This window comes from Rhipicephalus microplus, chromosome 4 (genome assembly GCF_043290135.1).
Source record: "Rhipicephalus microplus isolate Deutch F79 chromosome 4, USDA_Rmic, whole genome shotgun sequence".
Lineage (NCBI taxonomy): Eukaryota > Metazoa > Arthropoda > Arachnida > Ixodida > Ixodidae > Rhipicephalus > Rhipicephalus microplus.
Window position 1 is genome coordinate 11344690 of NC_134703.1, and position 18996 is coordinate 11363685.

Here is an 18996-nt window from a genome sequence, read left to right on the forward strand (position 1 = left end):
CCGCTTTCACGTCTTCTTTTATTATTATTTTTTTTCTTGTACTTCACTCAATGAAACCATAAAAATACTGCAGCACCTTCTTCACTGACTGTACGAAGTGCTAAATAACTGCTCGAAAAAGTTTCACGTTTCTTATTCGGAAAAGATTTACGTTTCTTATAATGCCTGACTACCAGCATTGTGTACATGGCCACCTATACTGGGGCCGACCGCTCTGCTTTTGTAAAAATTAACGACTCATTCAGTGTCGAATTGAAACATCAAATGGGTATTAATGCATGCTTGTGGCAAAAAGACTTATTTTTGCTGAAAGAAATGCGCAACCACACTACTTCATTCATTTTTGGTATGCATCTAAAGACGGGCCGCGGTTAACACGACAGGCGTGCGCAAATTTGCATTTTTGTTTAGCACACAAAGCCTTACGAAGCACAGTGCAAGCGGATTCCCCGCTTTGTGAGAAGCAACACAGCATTCTTACAGCTACATGCAGCCGCAACCTATCCATCATGATTGCGGGCAAACGGGAGAGTCGCACGCACGTGCCCCACTCAGAGTTGTGACTAGTCACACGAGGAAAAAGTTTCTGTGCGGCGCAATCATAGTGTTTATTGCGAAAATTTTGTAGGTTGTCACATGGTGCGCATATTCGATCGCCATTGAGCCACACACGGGTGAAAATTATGAATTATTGGCTCAGTTCCACAGCTTCTACAAACAGCTAAATCGTGATACAAAAGCGTGATCCCGACCAGGCTTGATTATCATAGCAAATGCATTGCGCGCCGGCCGTATTATTTTGTGCCCTTGAGTGAGGATGCTGCTAGGTATGTTTGCATACCGTGATCTAAACGGCAATTTCATGTTTCAGTGAAAATGCCAGCATTTTTTACATCTTTTTTTATAAGCTGAGTGACATTTCTTGGCAGCTATTAGAAGATGAATCAGTTTTCGAAGCTGATCGCGTTTTCGCCTGTGAATCAAAACATTAAAAAAAGCGACAGTGGCTGTAGGCCCATTTTGCAGACGTATGAGCAAGGAACCATGTGAGCTGAAGTCGCGGACGACAGGGGTGTAGGCAGAAACTTCTTCCGGAGGGGGCACCACCTTCATTAGAATCAGGGGGCCGGGCAGGGAGATGTGGTTGACTGTTATTTTTTGCGCGCTGTATGCCATGGGAAAAAATTTGGGGGGTGAGGGCACAGGCTTGGTGTGCCACTCCCTGGCCACGCCACTGGCGTACGGGAACCCGTGTCGGGCACACACATTGGTACAGACGCCCGGGGAGAAGTGTAGGGGGTGGCGCAGACTGTGATAAAAGTTACCTTTGCAAGAGAAGCAGCTTTAGCAAACTGGAGCAGCAAATGTATGATGTAAGAAAAAAAGGTTTCGTCAAACGCGATGTCCAAACACGCAGAAGCAACTGGCCTCGAAATAGACCAGAATAGGGTTAAATGAACAAAAATCTTGACTCTGACAATTCAGACAATGCCACACATTATTAAAAGTAATGACAGCAACTTTGCCCACATGTATGTATGTAGTTGTATTTTAAATGTACCAGTGTAACCATATGGTCACGCATTTCCTGACGAAACATTTTAATTTATGCAGCTTTAGAAAACCTCAACAGAATAACAGTGATATACCTTGCGATAGGTTAGTGTACCTCTTACATATAACTTCAGGCCGAAAACTTTTATGTAATATTGGGGAAGTGCTAAAACAGGCACGAAATAGGGGTTCTACATTTCACCATGTTGGCATGCAACGCACCTTCAAGTAACAGATATTTTTTGCATTAATAATTTTTCCATAGCGTGGCTCTGAAGATGACCTGATTCTGAAGATGACCTGCACTGTGAGATTTTACGTGTTACCATATGGTCACGCTTGGCTTTTAGGTTCCGTATTTTGTTGAAGTCCGTTACATCGTTTTACGCTCCTTATAGTGTGATTTCGCGGCACTCGTGCGCCAATTTACTGTACGTCCAAGTTTACTATAAAAGATGTAGCTAGAATACCCCTACAGAACGATAAAAATGTATTGGCTGTCTACATTACTAGCTGTTGGAGGCTGTCACCTGGTTAGATGAAGATGACACAAGTGAGGATTCTGGTTGTCTTATGGGAAATTTAAGTATAATAAAGAATAATTTTTGGATTTTAGCATCGCAATACCACGATATGATTATGAGGGATGCCATAGTAGAGCGCTTCGTAAATTTCGCCTCCTGGCGTTTTGTGCACCTAAATCCTAGACAGTCTTATACGCAGCTTAGAGCAGGCGCTAAACATGTGCTTGCTGATGGTCGTCGCAATGGTGCATGCAACTATGATGAAGATGAAGCAGAGTATGAAGAACGAGGCGAGGGATCACCAATCCAATTATCTGCTCAGGTGTAGGAGATGAAAGCCTTGACGCGAAGTTACCTTCAAGTGCGGAGATGATGACAAACATTCTTCACTATAATGCAGTTACCCAATATAACTGCTTCACGGGAGTACTGGCCAGCTGGATATTATTGTAGGCACCTACTGGATTGCAACAATAAAAAAAAAAACGACTGGATTGCAGTTAGCTGAAAAAAGTGGTGGTGAGCGACATTTAATTTGCGAGGTATCCATATTCAATGTGTGGTGATTATTTGTAGCACATGATCCAATGTCATTGAACTTGGAATTCCGGATGTAAAGCTACCAGATGAGGTGAGATAACAAGCGAAAAGGAACTGGCTATCAAACTAATGTCGATGCTTGCTGAAAGTGCATCTTGTGGTGCACATTTTGAACAAGAAAACTTCGTTGGAACTGTGCCTAACGGAAAAGGGGCAGCTGCAACAAAGATAACTGCAACAGCACGGTGACTACACAGTTCCATAAATGCGACATCGGTATATGTACCCAATGCTTCATATCATTTCCCATTGAATGCCCATCTAACTTTATTTTTTTCGACGCGTTAAGGCTCGTCATATAGCTTTTTTTGTAAAATAAATTAATGTAAAAACGTTTAATAACATTTTTTCATTTTTGCTGTAGCTTAAGAGCCCCGCGTGATCATAAGGTCATGGGCCATATCTTATAGACTAAAGGTTCGTCAAAGATGAAATTTTTGGTGTGATTTGCACAGCCACAGAATCAATTAAAAATCACATCTATTTTCAGGATGCTCATAAAAAGAGAAACCGGTACCTATTTGGTTAAGATATATATTATTGAACTGTTTGCACATTCATTTTTCTTTGTGAATGAGGCTACTGTGCAGTAACTAAAATGTTCTGCTTTTATGTGAACAATTGTGGTTGGTGCTCATTTTAACCCCACGGGCTTGAGTTAACAACCACAACAACATAGAAAGAGAGAGATGACAGTGGCACTGCCAGCGGCCTTTACAGTGGCATCACGTATGTAGCGTGCTGATAACTGCAGCTTTCTGGATTTTGTAGTCTGTAGAAGTTCACACACATGAAGTAAGAGCAAAACAGTGCTGCTCAAAAGAGAAATACCGTGAAGTCGCAGTTAAAAACAATGCGTCCAACCGCCAGCTTTCTTTCGCCAGAGTGAGGCGATCCAATCACATGCATCCTGTATACGTGCTTCACTATCCAACATGTGATATCGCAGTAATACAATTGCGATATGGCACATGTGATTATCATGACTTTGGTGGGCCACAAAAGGCACGCATGTTACTGCGGCCATGTAGTGCGGGTGCAGAAGCAAATTTGAATGCAGCCGTATGCGAAAACTTCACTGACACAAGCTACTTTGAACTCGTTACGCACTAGGGATAGGATATCACTATTGGGTTCAAATCTTGAGGGTGAAGCTTAAGGGTCCCCCCCCCCCCATTTTTTTTTTTTTCCCCCGCAGGGGCGCCTGCACAAGTAGGCGTTTGGTGTGTAGCGACACCACGGACCCGAGCTAACGGGGGAGTTTCTACTCCCTCCCACGCCTAGCCGTGCGTGGCTTTGCCGTGTCCGGGGAAAAGGGGATCCTGGGGGTTGAGCCGACGCTGGGTGATTGGACCGTTAAGGCCCCCCGGCAGAGGCAACACACCCCTTTGGCCCCGGCTTCACGTAGACGGCACCCCTGGGCTGACCCACCCAGGGGAAATCGGCAGTCGCCTTTTCCTATCTCTCTCTCCCTACATCTTCATCTTTATCTCTCACTATTTATCTGTCCTGTCTTCTACTCTCTTCCGTTTACTTCCGATATTCATGGCGGCAAGGGTTAACCTTGTGTAGGTATCCCACCTTGGATAATTACATTGGGTTATAGTGACAGCGTACGGCTGGCGTCGGGAGGGCTTGTTTCAACAAGTCCAACCGCGTCCCCTTGTTGGGCTCCGCGGTGGGTGGTCGCCGCTGTTACCGAACACATTCATACTTGTATGGCTTTACAAGCATCCGCCGACCTTGATCGGTCTCGCAAAAGAGGCCGCACCGAAGCAAGTTATCACGTCTCGAAAGAAACCAAATTTACTTTCGCGAAGTACCACATTATCCACAGTGACAGCACACCTCTAAGAAAATTATCCCCATTTTTGGTCGCCAAGTGCCTAAAAGAAAAAATAGGACCCACATACAAAGCATCCAAAATGTCAAGCGGTGACCTCCTTTTGGAGCTAACCGAAAAAGACCAAGTGCTTAAGCTATCCCGATAGATTGATATGTGGGGTTTAACGTCCCAAAACCACTATATGATTATGAACTATCCAACTAGCCAGCATTGGAGAAACAGCTGTCACCGTTTCGGTCCATCGCTCTCTAAACACCAGCAGGGGAGTAATCTCTGAGGAAGACTTCTTAGGCCTTAGTGATGAAGAGCTCCTCGAAGGATTCCAAGACCAAAATGTCATAAAAGTCCAAAGAATAGTAATCCGTCGCAATAATCAGGAAGTGCCCACCCAAACACGTAATACTAACCTTTGGAACATGTGAAATGCCCACCTCTCTTAAGGCTGGGTACTTAAAAATAAATGTCAGACCTTACATTCCCAACCCCAGACGCTGCTTCAAATGTCAGACATTCGGACACGCCTCGCACTCTTGCAGAGGCAAAGAAACATGCGCAAAATGCAGTGCAAACGACCACAAATCAGAAATTTGCTCATCCTCACCCCACTGTGTTAACTGTGACGGGGAACACCCACCGTATTCCCGGTCATGCCCATGTTGGAAAAAAGAAAAAGAAGTGATCGCTCTGACCGTCAAAGAAAAAATATTATTCAGCGAAGCGCGAACACGGCTATCATACCTTTTCCACAGAAGTTACGCCGATGTGACGCAGTCGGGGGCAGCGTCACAAAGGCCTCAGGAGTCGACCGCTACCACACCCAGTGGTTGTATGGTGACTCAAACCGCGTCGACCGCTACCACACCCAGTGGTTGTATGGTGACTCAAACCGCCCCCGTAAAAGAAGCAGCGCCAGCTGCTCCATGCACATCAAAGGGCCCGCAGACTCCGGTCTCCCTGGGCCCTAAACTCAATAGAGCGCCAAGGCCTGAGATCCGTTTCTCAGCGCCTCACTCTCGATCTTCCAGCGCCTCAGACAAGGCAATGGAGATCGACCACAAAACTCCGGTGTCCTCGACACCGAAGGAAAAGCGCTCTCTCGAGCGTACCAAACAGGACAAGGACAAAGTCCCAGTAACCACAATAAGTAAGCGATAACCGTAATGGTTATCGTATTGCTTTCTATTTCTATTTCTTAATATTGTCACCTATCATCTTTTATACCGATCAATCCCCACAAGTATATTTACTTAACTTTATTCTGCCATGACTTTTATTGTACATTGGAACTGTAGAGGCTTAATTCATAACTTAGGTGACATAAAGGACATCATTAACAAATTCTCACCTGTAGCCTTTTGCCTCCAAGAGACAAATCTTGGTGCAAAACACAGCCACTTCCTAAAAGGCTTCAAAGTTGCCCGAAAGGACCGCGAACATTGCAACCGTCTTTCAGGAGGAGTAGCCATAGTGGTGCAGGGCAGCACTCCTACGCGAGATGTCCAAATAAACACATCTTTCGAGGCCGTAGCCGTCACCATCCTATCATACAAAACCATCACCATCTGCTCACTGTATATCCCACCTCACACCCTTTTCACCACCAAAAACCTAGAAAATCTAGTGGAACAGTTGCCAAAACCATTTATCTTAGTTGGGGATTTCAATGCTCATTCAACCCTTTGGGGTAGCGACAAAACTGACGCAAGAGGGCAAGCCGTGGAAGATTTCATTTTAACAAATGACATCTGCCTTCTTAATTCCGGTGCTTTTACCTACTTTTCACCAACGTCGCGCACTTTTAGTTGCTTAGATCTCGCCATGTGTTCATCGTGTATTTTTAATGATTTTAAATGGGACGTCGTCAACACATCTTATGGCAGTGATCATCAACCCGGCATCATAAAACTCATACCATCTTACCCAACTCTAACAAGCAGGCCACGCCGATGGAAACTACAGCTCGCAAACTGGCCAGTTTTCACAGAAAACGCTAAGCTCGATGAAGTTTTCTCATCGGAGCTTTCTGTTGAGAAACTAAACGAAGAGTTCGTCAAAGTTTTAATCTTAGCAGCAGAAAAAGCAATACCGCAATCATCCGGCATCGTACCCAAGAAATTCAACCCTTGGTGGACAAACGAGTGTACTGATGCCAAAAAACTACAAAATAAGGCCTGGGGAATTCTACGAAGATATCCCACCTACGCCAACCTCATCAACTTCAAACAGGCAAAAGCCAGAGCCCGATTTATTCGAAGACAGGCAGAAAAGGATTCATGGCAAAAATACATATCATCAATTAACAGTTCAGTCACATCTAAACACATCTGGGACCAGGTGAGGAAGTTTAAGGGAGAGTACTCCTCCTACACAATACCACTGCTTACAAGTCCAGACACACAATCAACACTAGAAGACCAGGCCAACCTATTAGGAGAACACTTTTGTAAGGTATCATGCTCAGCAAATTACACCAATACATTCCTGAAATATAAAGAAAATGCAGAAAGACAAAGATTGCCTACTAGCAGTACCTCAAATGGAAGTCATAACCTTCCGCTTACGCTGCACGAATTGAACAGGGTACTCTCTGCTGGTAAAAAAACGGCAACAGGGTCTGACCAGATACACTACGCAATGTTGGCACACCTATCCCAAGCATCCGCGCGGGCACTTCTCCAATTCTTCAACAAAATATGGGACTCTGGCATAATGCCTGAAGATTGGAAAAAAGCCATAGTCATACCATTCCTAAAACCTGGTAAACCCCCAACAACCCCAAGTAGCTACAGGCCCATTGCATTAACAAGTTGCCTTGCAAAAACTTACGAAAGCATCATAAATATTAGACTTACCTTCACTCTGGAATCGGAGCACCTAATAGACGCACACCAGTGCGGATACAAAAAGGGCTGTTCCACCACTGATCACATTGTTAGGCTGGAACAAGAAATACGACAAGCATTTCTACACAAACAGTTCTGTCTCTCGGTCTTCTTTGACCAAGAGAAAGCATATGACACAACTTGAAGATACGGAATTCTCAGAGATCTAGCTAACTTAGGGATTCGCGGAAGAATGCTGAACTGCTTACACGATTTTTTATCGAATAGAACTTTTCAAGTACGTTTGGGTACGGTACTGTCACGAACATTTGTCCAAGAAAATGGTGTACCACAGGGCTGCGTTTTGAGCACCACCCTGTTTATAGTAAAAATGAACTCCATCAACAGGGCTATACCCCGTACAGTCATGCACTCCATCTATGTTGATGATCTACAAATTGCATGCCGAGCCTCCAGCCTATCATCCTGCGAAAAGCAACTCCAAATTACAATAAATCGGCTTACGGAATGGGCCGACCAAAATGGTTTCCGCTTTTCAGCCCAAAAAACCACAGCTGTTCTCTTTACACAAAAGAGAGGACTGTTCCCTGAACCCGTGCTCAAACTATACAACATCAACATGCCGGTAAAACAAGAACACAAATTTCTAGAAATCACATTCGACCGAAAACTAAACTTTCTGCCACACATAAATGCACTGAAAACTAAGGCAAACAGAGCACTCAATGTGCTCAAAGTACTCTCCCATAAACACTGGGGTTCCGATCGATTCTGCCTTATACGTATTTACCGATCCCTTGTACGCAGCATTTTAGACTACGGATGCATAGTCTACGGCTCGGCGCGAAACTCATACATCCGCCGTCTTGACCCTGTACACAACCTCGGTCTCCGTCTGTCAAGTGGTGCTTACAGAACATCACCTGTGCCAAGTCTATACGTAGAATGCAATGAGCCCCCTCTATGTGATCGAAGAGCATTACTAACCTTGTCATATGTTTTAAGAATAAGGTCGTCACCTGAACACATCTGCTATGAAATTGCCGCAAAATGTGACTCGCGCTCACACTATCTCAACAAACCGAACCTAATCAAACCACTTGTCCTACGTTTCGAGGAATACTGCCGCTTTTATACCATCCCTGTTGAATCACTAGATGTCGCTATTAAACCACCAAGACTGCCGCCATGGATTGACCTGTCAAAGCTATGCGAATTTTCACTTAGCCGTTTCAACAAAAAAAGCACCCCACCAGAACACATAATCCAAGAATTTTATACACTTCAGCACGAATATAGGGATTACGAAGAATTTTACACAGATGGCTCAAAAACGGAGGACCACGTGGGTATTGGGATTGTGACGACGAAAAGCGCAATTTCTGTGAAAGTACCTTGTAGATTTTCCATTTTTTTTCAGCTGAAGCTTATGCCTTGAGTGAAGCAGTTCGGAAAATCATCGCTGAAAAATACAAGAAAGCAATCATATACACCGACTCACTAAGCACACTAAAAGCACTGCATATAAAATCCGAATGTGAGCCTATAGTAGGCGACATTCTAAACATGGTATACTTAAACAGCCAGGCAACCTGCATTCGTTTCTGCTGGGTCCCAAGTCATGTTGGGATACCTGGAAACGAAAAAGCAGATAAGTATGCTTCCCAGGCAGCCCATAAAACAGTAACAAAAGTAAAAATTCCCCTTAAAGATATCCAGAGAACAATTCGCCTGGCCCTACTAGCAAAATGGCAAAAGCAATGGGACACCTGCACGAACAATAAGCTCCACCTGGTGAAACCCACACTCGGGGAATGGAAGACCTGCCGTCACCAGCAACGGTTTATTGTAGTTGTATTATGCCGACTTCGCATTGGACACACACACTTGACACACAACTTCTTACTCGCAAAGGAAGAACAACCAACGTGTGAAAAATGCCAAGAAGCGTTAACACTTATGCACATCCTAATCACATGTCCTACCATTGAAACACAGAGACAAAAACATTTCAGCAAGCTATACAAACAACACGTACCTTTACACCCTGCTTTGTTCCTAGGAGATGACCCTCTAGTACCTCTGCCTGACTTGCTAAACTTTCTGAAAGAAAGTAACCTGTTATTTATTTATTTATTAGAATACCCTCAGGGCCCGTAGGGCATTACAGAGGGGGTGGGTACAACATATATAACACACAAGAAAAAAGACAAAATAAAGAAACAAGTATCAGATGCGCAAATCAGGAAGGCAACAGAAGTCAACTAAAAATGTATAAGAATTCAAGCACATACAAGACAAAGATAGATAATGGAAACTGCGTATAGTTACAAGCATTGCTGAGAATAAGCTTTAAAATCTCATCTTTTTAGCGTCCATTCCTGAAAGTCTTGTGTCTGGCGCAGCATAGCCTTAGCTGCTTTTGCGCCATAAAAAACCAAATTAACCTAACCTAACCTTTTTTTTTTTTCGAGACCACAGTGGTATCAAGTTTACTCTCGTCCACTTACCTGACTGATGTGCTTCTGCACACTTGATAATTTACCTAGCTGATCCCCAACTTATAATTTCTTAACGAAGTGTTTTCTTGAAGAGTTTAATAAGCTCTTCATTTATCATTATAAGTGTATTGCTTTAGCTGTCGTTTTGTGCGTAATAATATAATGCATGTAGTTATGCATGCACGTGCGAGTTAGTATACGTATAAGCTTTTTTGTAACAACGCTGGTGCAGTTAAACCACTTATTACGATGCCAGATAAAACGATCTGTTGGTTATAATGTGCTGCATGCAACTAGCCGGGGAATATAGATTCTATGTGGCGGTGCTGCACTTCTGTGAAACAGCACGAGTTGATTGCAGATATAGTTTTAATTCACTCTCAAGCACACAGCAGGTGCCGCTTATCACGCAAAAAGACAAAACTTACTTGTCACCAGAGGGGATGTTAGCACTTCTTATACACAGAAAAGAAAAACAGTTTGGTCCTTATATATGAGCGCATGTTTTTAAGGGCGAGTCCATATACAACAGAACTACTTATTTAATGACCACTTACCTTGACACTTTGAATTCGTTATCAGCGGGTTCTATTGTACATGCAGGGGTACAACAGCTGTGCCAATTGTGCCAATTTGATGCAATTCTCGATTGTTGCGCCAAGCAGTGCCAAAACCGAGAAATTTGCTGAAGTTGCGCCTCGCTACGCCAAAATACCCAGCCAGCCTCAAGAATATGTCAGGTGCCCTAATTTCGGCGTGAAATGCAGGCCACGTCGGCCAACTGGAGTTTGCGCCATCAGTCAAGGCGCGCATACCCTAACAATAGTGCCTAGAATACACTTAAAATATTCTAGGCACCCACCCTATGCTTGCGAGTCGCGATCGACCAGATAAAGTAAGAACGCTGCCATAGGTGTACAAGCTGGGGGGGGCAAGGAGGGTGTAAGCCGCCCCCTTGATGAGAAAGGTTTGGGGGGCTGAGCCCCCCACTTTCGACAATTGTCCCTCTTGGCTGCACGCCGGGGAAACCAAAAAGTTAGATGAAGTTTTCCGTAGCAGCAGTAATAACTCAACTATGTTCTTATGGAAGAATGAAAATGTTACGAGGCAATCTCGCAGCATATCGAAAATTCGCCAGCATTTCCACTGTGATGATTTTCCTTGCAGGCTCTTTGCGGTGCGGGTCCCCTATGAGACACTTTCGCGTCTTGTGCTGTAGTATTGCAGAACAGGCAAGCGCTGTACAGGGGCCCTATAATATTACATCACTTATTTATGGTTTTACTCTGCTTTGACTTGTCAATGCAGTTACAGATGTGATCGAGCAAACTTTCAGTCAAAGAATTTGCTGCTTCTGGAAAATAATTTTCTTCGAAATGGGTATGTCATCACCGCTGCTCTGTCGAAGCTGTTTCGAGCCGATGAGCGTGACGAATCGTTCTTGATATCAAACTTTTCCGCACTGAAATGCCAAAAATTGTTTCCGCTTTAGTATCTGATAAACCTGATCAGCCTTGCTTGTGGTAACTTGGAGCCATAGCGGCAGCTTGTAAAGTGACTACGGATAAAGCAGTGGACTCGAGCTCAATAGGAAGCTTAGCTTCTAAGCTTGCCCCACAACTTGACCCCGCCGGACCAGGGAGAAGGGGAAAAACCATGGTTTTAGCACTATGGAGGCTTAGTTAAGAGTCGAGCTACAGTTGGTTTTCACTTAAATTGAATTGTCTTTTACAGCTCAAAATACATCTCGGACAGTAAAGAAGCACACACTTGCAGCGCTGCTTATTTCTCTCTGTTCCTCTTTCTCTCAGCAAGTATGAGCTCACAGAGATGTATACGCGCGCAAACTACTGAACACCGTTATGCTGCAAGCAGAAATATGTTATTAAACTCGTAATCCGTCTTGCTAGCTGCTATATGTAGCCGCTGCTTATGTGATTGGCAGCTAGCCTACTTGAATTACATTTAGAAGGAGATGCTGTCCAGCGTCGTTACGTCATGTGACAAACAGGCAGCAGAACATTTAAAATGCTGAGTAACTAATGACAAACAATATGCCGTATCGATAATAGTTTATTCTCTTATTTTTCTGTGGTCATGCATAAGTGCTCCTTACGCGATGGATCACTTTCGCGTCATTTGTTGCCTCGCGTAACAAGCTGGTGCTTTGTGCATAACACAGCATATTTACACCAATCATTTATAGTTAACGACCATTTTGAAAGGAAGGAAAAAGAGATGGTTTAACGTTATAATCCCCCACATTTTATTCTTTCAGAGGAAAATTTTGTTTACCCTGTTTGCATTGGCCTATTTATTGAGGTGCCTGGGGGCCCGTTAAAGAATTTCGATACAAATTTAATGAGTGTAAACAATGTGCTACACCCCTAACACCACAAATTATACATTTTAAAGGAAAGGGTCGAGAAGTTTATAGTAAGTCAATAACAGTAATATAACAATAGCAATAATGTTAATTGCACACTCCAGAAATAGTGTTCGGACTATAAGCAAGTAAGGCAAATTATAATACACACGCAAGAAACTGTAGTACTTATTATGAAAAAGTATAACAGCAACCATTCGTTGAAAAAACATGGTAGATCTTTCCGTCATAAAAATTGCCATACAACACGAAAGTAAAACGTGCCTTCACAGTGGTACTTAAATGTTTACTGTAGATTGATAACGGAGTACCGATGCATGTTTCAGTGTTTGGCAGCTATAGCCCTGTTCAACGTGAGTGTATCGTCGTTGACGCTTGATACATCTTTATCCCGACGACTATAATCCATGTTAATTTATTAAACAAACCATTGTGGTATCTGTAGATGTTAGCCACCAAACCATAATCGGAGAAAGAGGTGCGATAGCAAAATGAGCATCACATATTGGATGCGCAAATTGGGCTAAAGATGCCATTTCTCAGCTTGTTAAAGTGTGAATGCAAATTCATATCAAAGAGCCAGCACGTCCATGACGTTCTCTCTCCAGGTGTGTGTGTGTGTGTGTGTGTGTGTGTGTGTGTGTGTGTGTGTGTGTGTGTGTGTGTGTGTGTGTTTGTCTTGGCTGATGGGTGAGGTAGGTTTGCCCCCCCCCCCCCACTCGCGATAAAGTTGGTACGCCACTGATTTATGGATGCCCATTAGTCAGCTGACTGCAGCGGATAGCTATCAAGGACATTCGAACATCACGTATATGTTCACTCTTGTCAGTTGGGCTTGCACAGAAAGACAAAGAGAGGCTGAGGAAATGGCATTTTTGCCTTTCACCTGTAATGTATTGTTGGCAACACTTTAGTTGCACAAAATCATGAACGTAAATACAGTTTGGCCTCTGAATGGCCTCATTCTTGGTAAGACAACAGTGAAGCACCACCCAAGCCTAAAGAAACACTTTCATGTTGCTATCTCATTAGAATATGCTTAGGAATCCTTTTCAAGTGAAAAATTATCTATACCTTTCATTTTATAGTTAATTAACGTGAAGCTAGGAATTCTATCTGGGGTGGAACAGCTGTGCCATTTGCGCCATTGTGCACCAAACTTGCTTACCTGTGCCATCCTGAACCGAATCGCCTCTGCTGCGCCTAACTCGCCTATCACTGTTGTACTGCACATCAGCACCAGAATTTAGCCGCAAAGTTCGAATGCTACAAGCACTGTGCCCAGAAATGTGGCTGAAACATCATCTTTTTGGTTTAGTCGAAACAGTTATACACTCTAACCTCGTTGTAATATAATGGGATATAACGAACTAAATGAAATTCCCCTTGAAAGCTCCTTGGAGAATCATACATCTTAGACCTCATTATAACGAAGTGAAATTGACTGTTAAATGAATATAACAAACTAACGAACTAAATTAATCTATCAAATAGTCTATAAAAAAATCTACCGTAGTGTGTTAAGAGTATCGTATTTTGTATAGATTGACGCTCGTTCGACGCGGCCCTTTCAAAACTCCCGTGCCGACCTTACAGCCATGCCTCGGGCGGCCGAGAGAGCCATCCTCCTCACACAGTCAGCGGAGAGAATTGAGGAAGCGCTCAGCTGGTCACATGACCGAGAAGCGGCGCCACGGTGCAAAGCGATTTTCCTCTCAAGACTGCAACCACTACGTCTCTGCTGCTACCATGGCTGCTTCCATGGCTGCTACCCTCTGCACCGAGAAAGGAGAACTCTCCGCCACAGCTTTCTCTTTTTTTTTTTTTCCTCTCTCTGCCCGCGGCTTTGAAAGGAGAAGGGTCTCTACGTGCAGAGACTGAATAGGGAGAAGCGTGGCACAGGCGCATCGCAGATCGGCATTTGAGAGAGAGTAAACAATCCGGCACAGTCTTTTCTTTTCTTTTCTTCTCTTCCTTCTTCGTGCGCAGCATTGAGAGGTGCCGCCGCGGGATCGGGCATGGTGCTGAGAGCATTTTCGGAGTGCGGTATGTTCGAATTAACCGTCGAAAGTGCTTGTGCGTTCAATTTACAGGGTGTTTTTGCCCATTCGATACACATAGCTTTGACGGGACCTCAGCGTGAGTTCGAATTACCCGAAAGTTCGAATTAATGAGATTCGACTGAGTCGATTTTCCGTGGCACGCGTGGTCATGTAGCGGTACATCGGGCCGCGAGGCGGTTTCCTTCTTTGCATGCTTATAGGTGTGCGCCCATCTGAGCATACATTGCCCCAAACTGTTATAATCGATATAACAAAATAATGCATATAACGAAATAATTGTGGCTCCCTTTCAACTTGTTATAACGAGGTTTGAGTGTAGTTTCTATTTCGTAAAGGCTGTCATCGCTCCAGAAGCAGATTTGAACTCTGATTCTTAGGGCGTGGTCGCGATTGCTATGCCTGCACAATCACGGCAGGCATCTGTGCGAATAGCTGGTGAACCATTCTACGTGCTGTGCTTTCAGTGCGAGAAGAGCATCGGTATTTTCTTAGGCCATCGTTATGTAAAGTTACGCAATATCTGATGTGAAAGAGTTGGCTGCCAGCCTTACAATTTGTTGCTATCGCATTTATTGTTTTTTTATTCCGGTGAAACTGTTTATATATATATATAGCTTGATGGCAGCGTTTGAAAAAAAAAAACAATTGCAGTAACGGTGTTCAAAAAAAAAAGGGGGAGGGGGTTGTCCGGTTCCCAGAACACCCTCGCGCAGACTGGTGCACATGATTGCACACCGAGCGCACGCGCGTATTCTCATTCATTTGGCCTCTGTGCATTGCGCTTCTCGACTCGGTGGTAGACGTTCGCACGTTAAGCTGAATAAAGGACATGGGCAGCTGTGCATATCCTTATGCACTGCAAGGGTGAAGTAGTGAAAGCGATATCAGCAAATTGCGCAATGTTATACGAATTGAGGCCAGCAGCGAACTCTTTCGGTTCCGTTCTTCTGTAACTGTACAAAAAGCTGGTGCGCGAGAATAAGGTGTAAGAATACTGCTAGACGCACGCCGGGGTAGAGCAACCGTTTATTGGGCCTAACAGCACCGAGACAGCAACCAGCGGTTTCAGCAGCAGCTGCAGCAGCACGAGCCTCCGCCACAACAAACGTCTTCTTCGTCATTCTTAGAGCCCGTATTTGTCACTACATTGACTCCCTGGTGCGAAAGGAGCCATCCTGGCGACCTATGGCACAGACAGGACTGGTGGGTCGTAGTGAGGTTTTAGGCACTCGACGTGCACAGTCTCGCGCCCGCAGCGCCGTTGATCTGTAGGTGGCTGAATAGGTTCAACTATGTAGTTGACTGGTGAAGTCTGGCGCAGGATCCAGTACGGACCGTCATACTTGGGTATGAACTTTGAGCAAAGGCCTGGGGCAGACGATGGCACGCGGAGCCACACGATTGCCCCAGGCGCGTATGACGAAGGAGATGAGCGTCGGTCATGCGAGTGCTTCTGGCGCGCCTGATCGTGCGTTGTTAGCAAACGTGCTAGCTGCCGACATTCTTCGGCATATGTGGCGGCTTCGACCAAAGTTGTCGATTCTGAAGGGTCTGGGCGGTACAGAAGGATAGTGTCCAAAAACGATGAAGGTTCCCGACCATAGAGAGAGAAGAATGGGTAAAATCCAGTTGTCGGTTGAATTGCGCTATTGTAAGCGTAAGTAACGAATGGCAGCATGCGGTCACAGTTCGTATGGTCATCAGAAACATACATGGAGAGCATGTCACCCAGCGTGCGATTAAATCGCTCGGTCATCCCGTTGGTATGGGGGTGGTATGCGGTCGTTGTTCGGTGCACGATGTTGCATTCACGTAGGAGGGCTTCTACAGCTTCCGACAAGAAAGAACGCCCACGGTCACTGAGATGCTCGCGGGGTGCACCATGCCGAAGGACGGGGTTGTGCAGAATGAACAGGCCGACTTCACGCGCAGTGGCCTCAGAAAGTGCCGAAGTTTCGGCGTAGCACGTAAGGTGGTCCACGGCTACGATGACCCAGTGGTTTTCATTTGGTGTGTATGGTAGGGGATCGTACAAGTCGATTCCGATGCGGCTGAAAGGCCGAGAAGGACAAGGCAGTGGCTAGACAAGGCAGTGGCTGGAGTGGCCCTGTAGATGTGCGAGGGGAGCTTTTCCGGCGTTGGCACAAGGAACATGAACGGACGTACTGCCTAACAAAGCGGTACATTCCGTGCCAGTAATATCGAATTCGTAGGCGAGCATACGTCTTCACTACACCTGCGTGGGCGTATTGCGGATCTGCGTGGAAGGAGGCACAGACGTGAGAACGTAGGTGGCGAGGTATTACCAGCAACCATTTGCGGCCATCAGATAGGTAGTTTCGCCGGTACAGAAGACCGTCACGGATGGTAAAATGGCAAGCAGTTCGTCGAAGTAAACGGTTGTCGGTACGTGGAGACGTCTGAGACAGGTACTCTAAGAGAGACGCTATCCATGGATCCTGGCCTTGCTCAGCGGACATGTCGGCCTGTTCAAGTGAAGAACATTCGCAGCTGGAAACAGACGCTGCAACATAATCGTGGGGAAGTGGCGAGCGAGAAAGAGCGTCGGCGTCCGAATGCTTGTGGCCTGAACGATAAATTACACGAATATCGTAATCTTGGAGACGTAGTGCCCAGCGAGCTAGGCGACCGGATGGGTCTTTTAATGACGACAACCAACACAATGCGTGGTGATCAGTCATGACGTCAAATGGGCGGCCATATACGTAAGGTCAGAATTTTGTGATTGCCCAAACAATGGCAAGGCATTCTTTCTCGGTGACTGAATAGTTCTTTTCCGCTTTAGTGAGGGTGCGACTAGCGTAGGACACAACATACTCATCGAAGCCAGATTTACGCTGGGCAAGAATAGCGCCGAGGCCAACTCCACTAGCGTCCGTATGGATTTCGATTGGAGCGTCTGGATCAAAGTGGCGTAGGATAGGTGGTGATGTCAGAAGATGGCGTAAAGACGCGAATGCTTCGTCGCATGCTGGGGACCACGCCGAGAGGTTTTGGTTGTCGGCAAGTAGCTGCGTCAGGGGTGCGATTATGGTGGCGAAATTGCGCACAAAACGGCGAAAATGTGAGCAGAGCCCGATGAAGCTGCGGAGTTCTTTTAGTGTAGCCGGCCTGGGAAAGTCGGCGATAGCGCGAAGCTTGGCTGGATCATGACGGACACCATGCTTGCTAACAACATGCCCTAAGATGGTAAGCTGGCGGGCAGCGAAGTGGCATTTCTTCAAATTCAGCTGCAGTCCAGCGTTCGAAAGACAAGTCAGTACGCTTGCTAGACGGCTGATGTGGGTGTTGAAGTCCTTCGAAAAAACGACGACGTCATCCAAATAGCACAGGCATGTGTTCCATTTAAAGCCTCTAAGGATGTTGTTCATGAGACGCTCAAAGGTGGCAGACGCATTACAGAGGCCGAATGGCAGGACGTTAAACTCGTACAATCCGTCAGTAGTTACAAACGCAGTCTTGGAGCGGTTGGCTTCATTCATAGGGACCTGCCAGTAGCCGGATCGAAGATCTAAAGAAGAAAAGGACTCTGCTCCTTGCAGGCAATCGAGGGCGTCATCGATTCTGGGCAGCGGATAAACATTTTTTCTGGTTATCTTGTTAAGACGCCTGTAATCAATGCAAAATCTGATGCCGCCATCCTTTTTTTTCACCAGTACAACCGGAGAGGCCCGAGGGCTGTTTGAAGGTTTTATCACACCACGTCGAAGCATATCGTTCACATGATCATCAATGGCACGGCGTTCAGCGTAAGAAACTCGATATGGGCGCTGGCGCTGTTGGGGGACCGTCCTATGTACGGCTGACGCAGAAGCCTATAGCTAATGTTTCAGCCGCACACAGTCGTTCCGTGCACGGTTAACGTCCCCCAACCGTAGCTTGCCTCATTGCAGCTACTACTACGGGTTCGGGCGAATAAGGCAACTGGCCAGATCAACAACAAACACTTTATTGCTAAGCGTTAGCAATCGCGCGTCACTGTCGCGGGGAGATACTACAGATAACAAAGGTGTTGACGCTTACACCTCGGTCGTGGACGTCCTCGGCTCGCAGGAGGGGTTGCGGGTTCGTCCTCCTGGGATGGTCGCTGGTGTCAGAGAGCGAGCGCCCGTTTGCCCGCTCGTTTTGTTCCCCGACCCGATTTCCCTCTCCCTGACGAGAATGGTACCTTTCCTCGCTGAGGGAGAGGGGAACCTGTTCCTGGCGCCGGGAAAGGGGGGGGAATCGCACGCGCCGGCCGTGGGGGAAGGGGTCCCCGCAACCAGGCGCGTGCGCTGCCCTAAAAGGGAAAGGGAGGCTGGGCGCACCTGCTCCCCACAGCGCAAAGGTGCATGGCTACCGGTGTCGATTTTGTGAACGATGGCAGACGTGCGACCCAAAGAAGGTTGGCTATGGTCAAATGACATCCTGATGCGATCGAGTAAAAAGCCAGGAGTTAGGTGCGCTGAGCAACGGGAAGTTTAGGGTCAATGGATGGGGAAAAAACCTCCGGAGATAAAGTGGGGGTGGTATCAGAGGCAATGGTGTTTAAGTGAGATGATGACAAGTCATCAGGTAGGTGACTGGATGAAACAGAATTGATTTCCTCAAGGTGACCGAGGAGTTCGCCACGGAATAATATGGCCGGGGAAGGAAGCGAGTTCATTATATAAATGGAG

The 18996-nt window shown here is 45.7% G+C and overlaps 1 protein-coding gene and 1 long non-coding RNA gene across 14 annotated transcripts in view; one reads left to right on the plus strand and one right to left on the minus strand.

Annotated features, from left to right (window-relative positions):
• The window catches only part of LOC142814168 (uncharacterized), a 43743-nt gene extending 34810 nt beyond the window's left edge, over window positions 1-8933 (minus strand). The window contains exons 1-2 of the long non-coding RNA XR_012894829.1: window positions 8762-8933; window positions 7377-7461 (exon numbers count right to left, since the gene is read on the minus strand). This is a non-coding gene — a long non-coding RNA (uncharacterized LOC142814168). The remainder of the gene's footprint in view (window positions 1-7376; window positions 7462-8761) is intronic.
• LOC119171617 (bromodomain adjacent to zinc finger domain protein 2B) overlaps window positions 1-18996 on the plus strand; it is a 247304-nt gene that overhangs the window by 142749 nt on the left and 85559 nt on the right. The window lies entirely within an intron of this gene.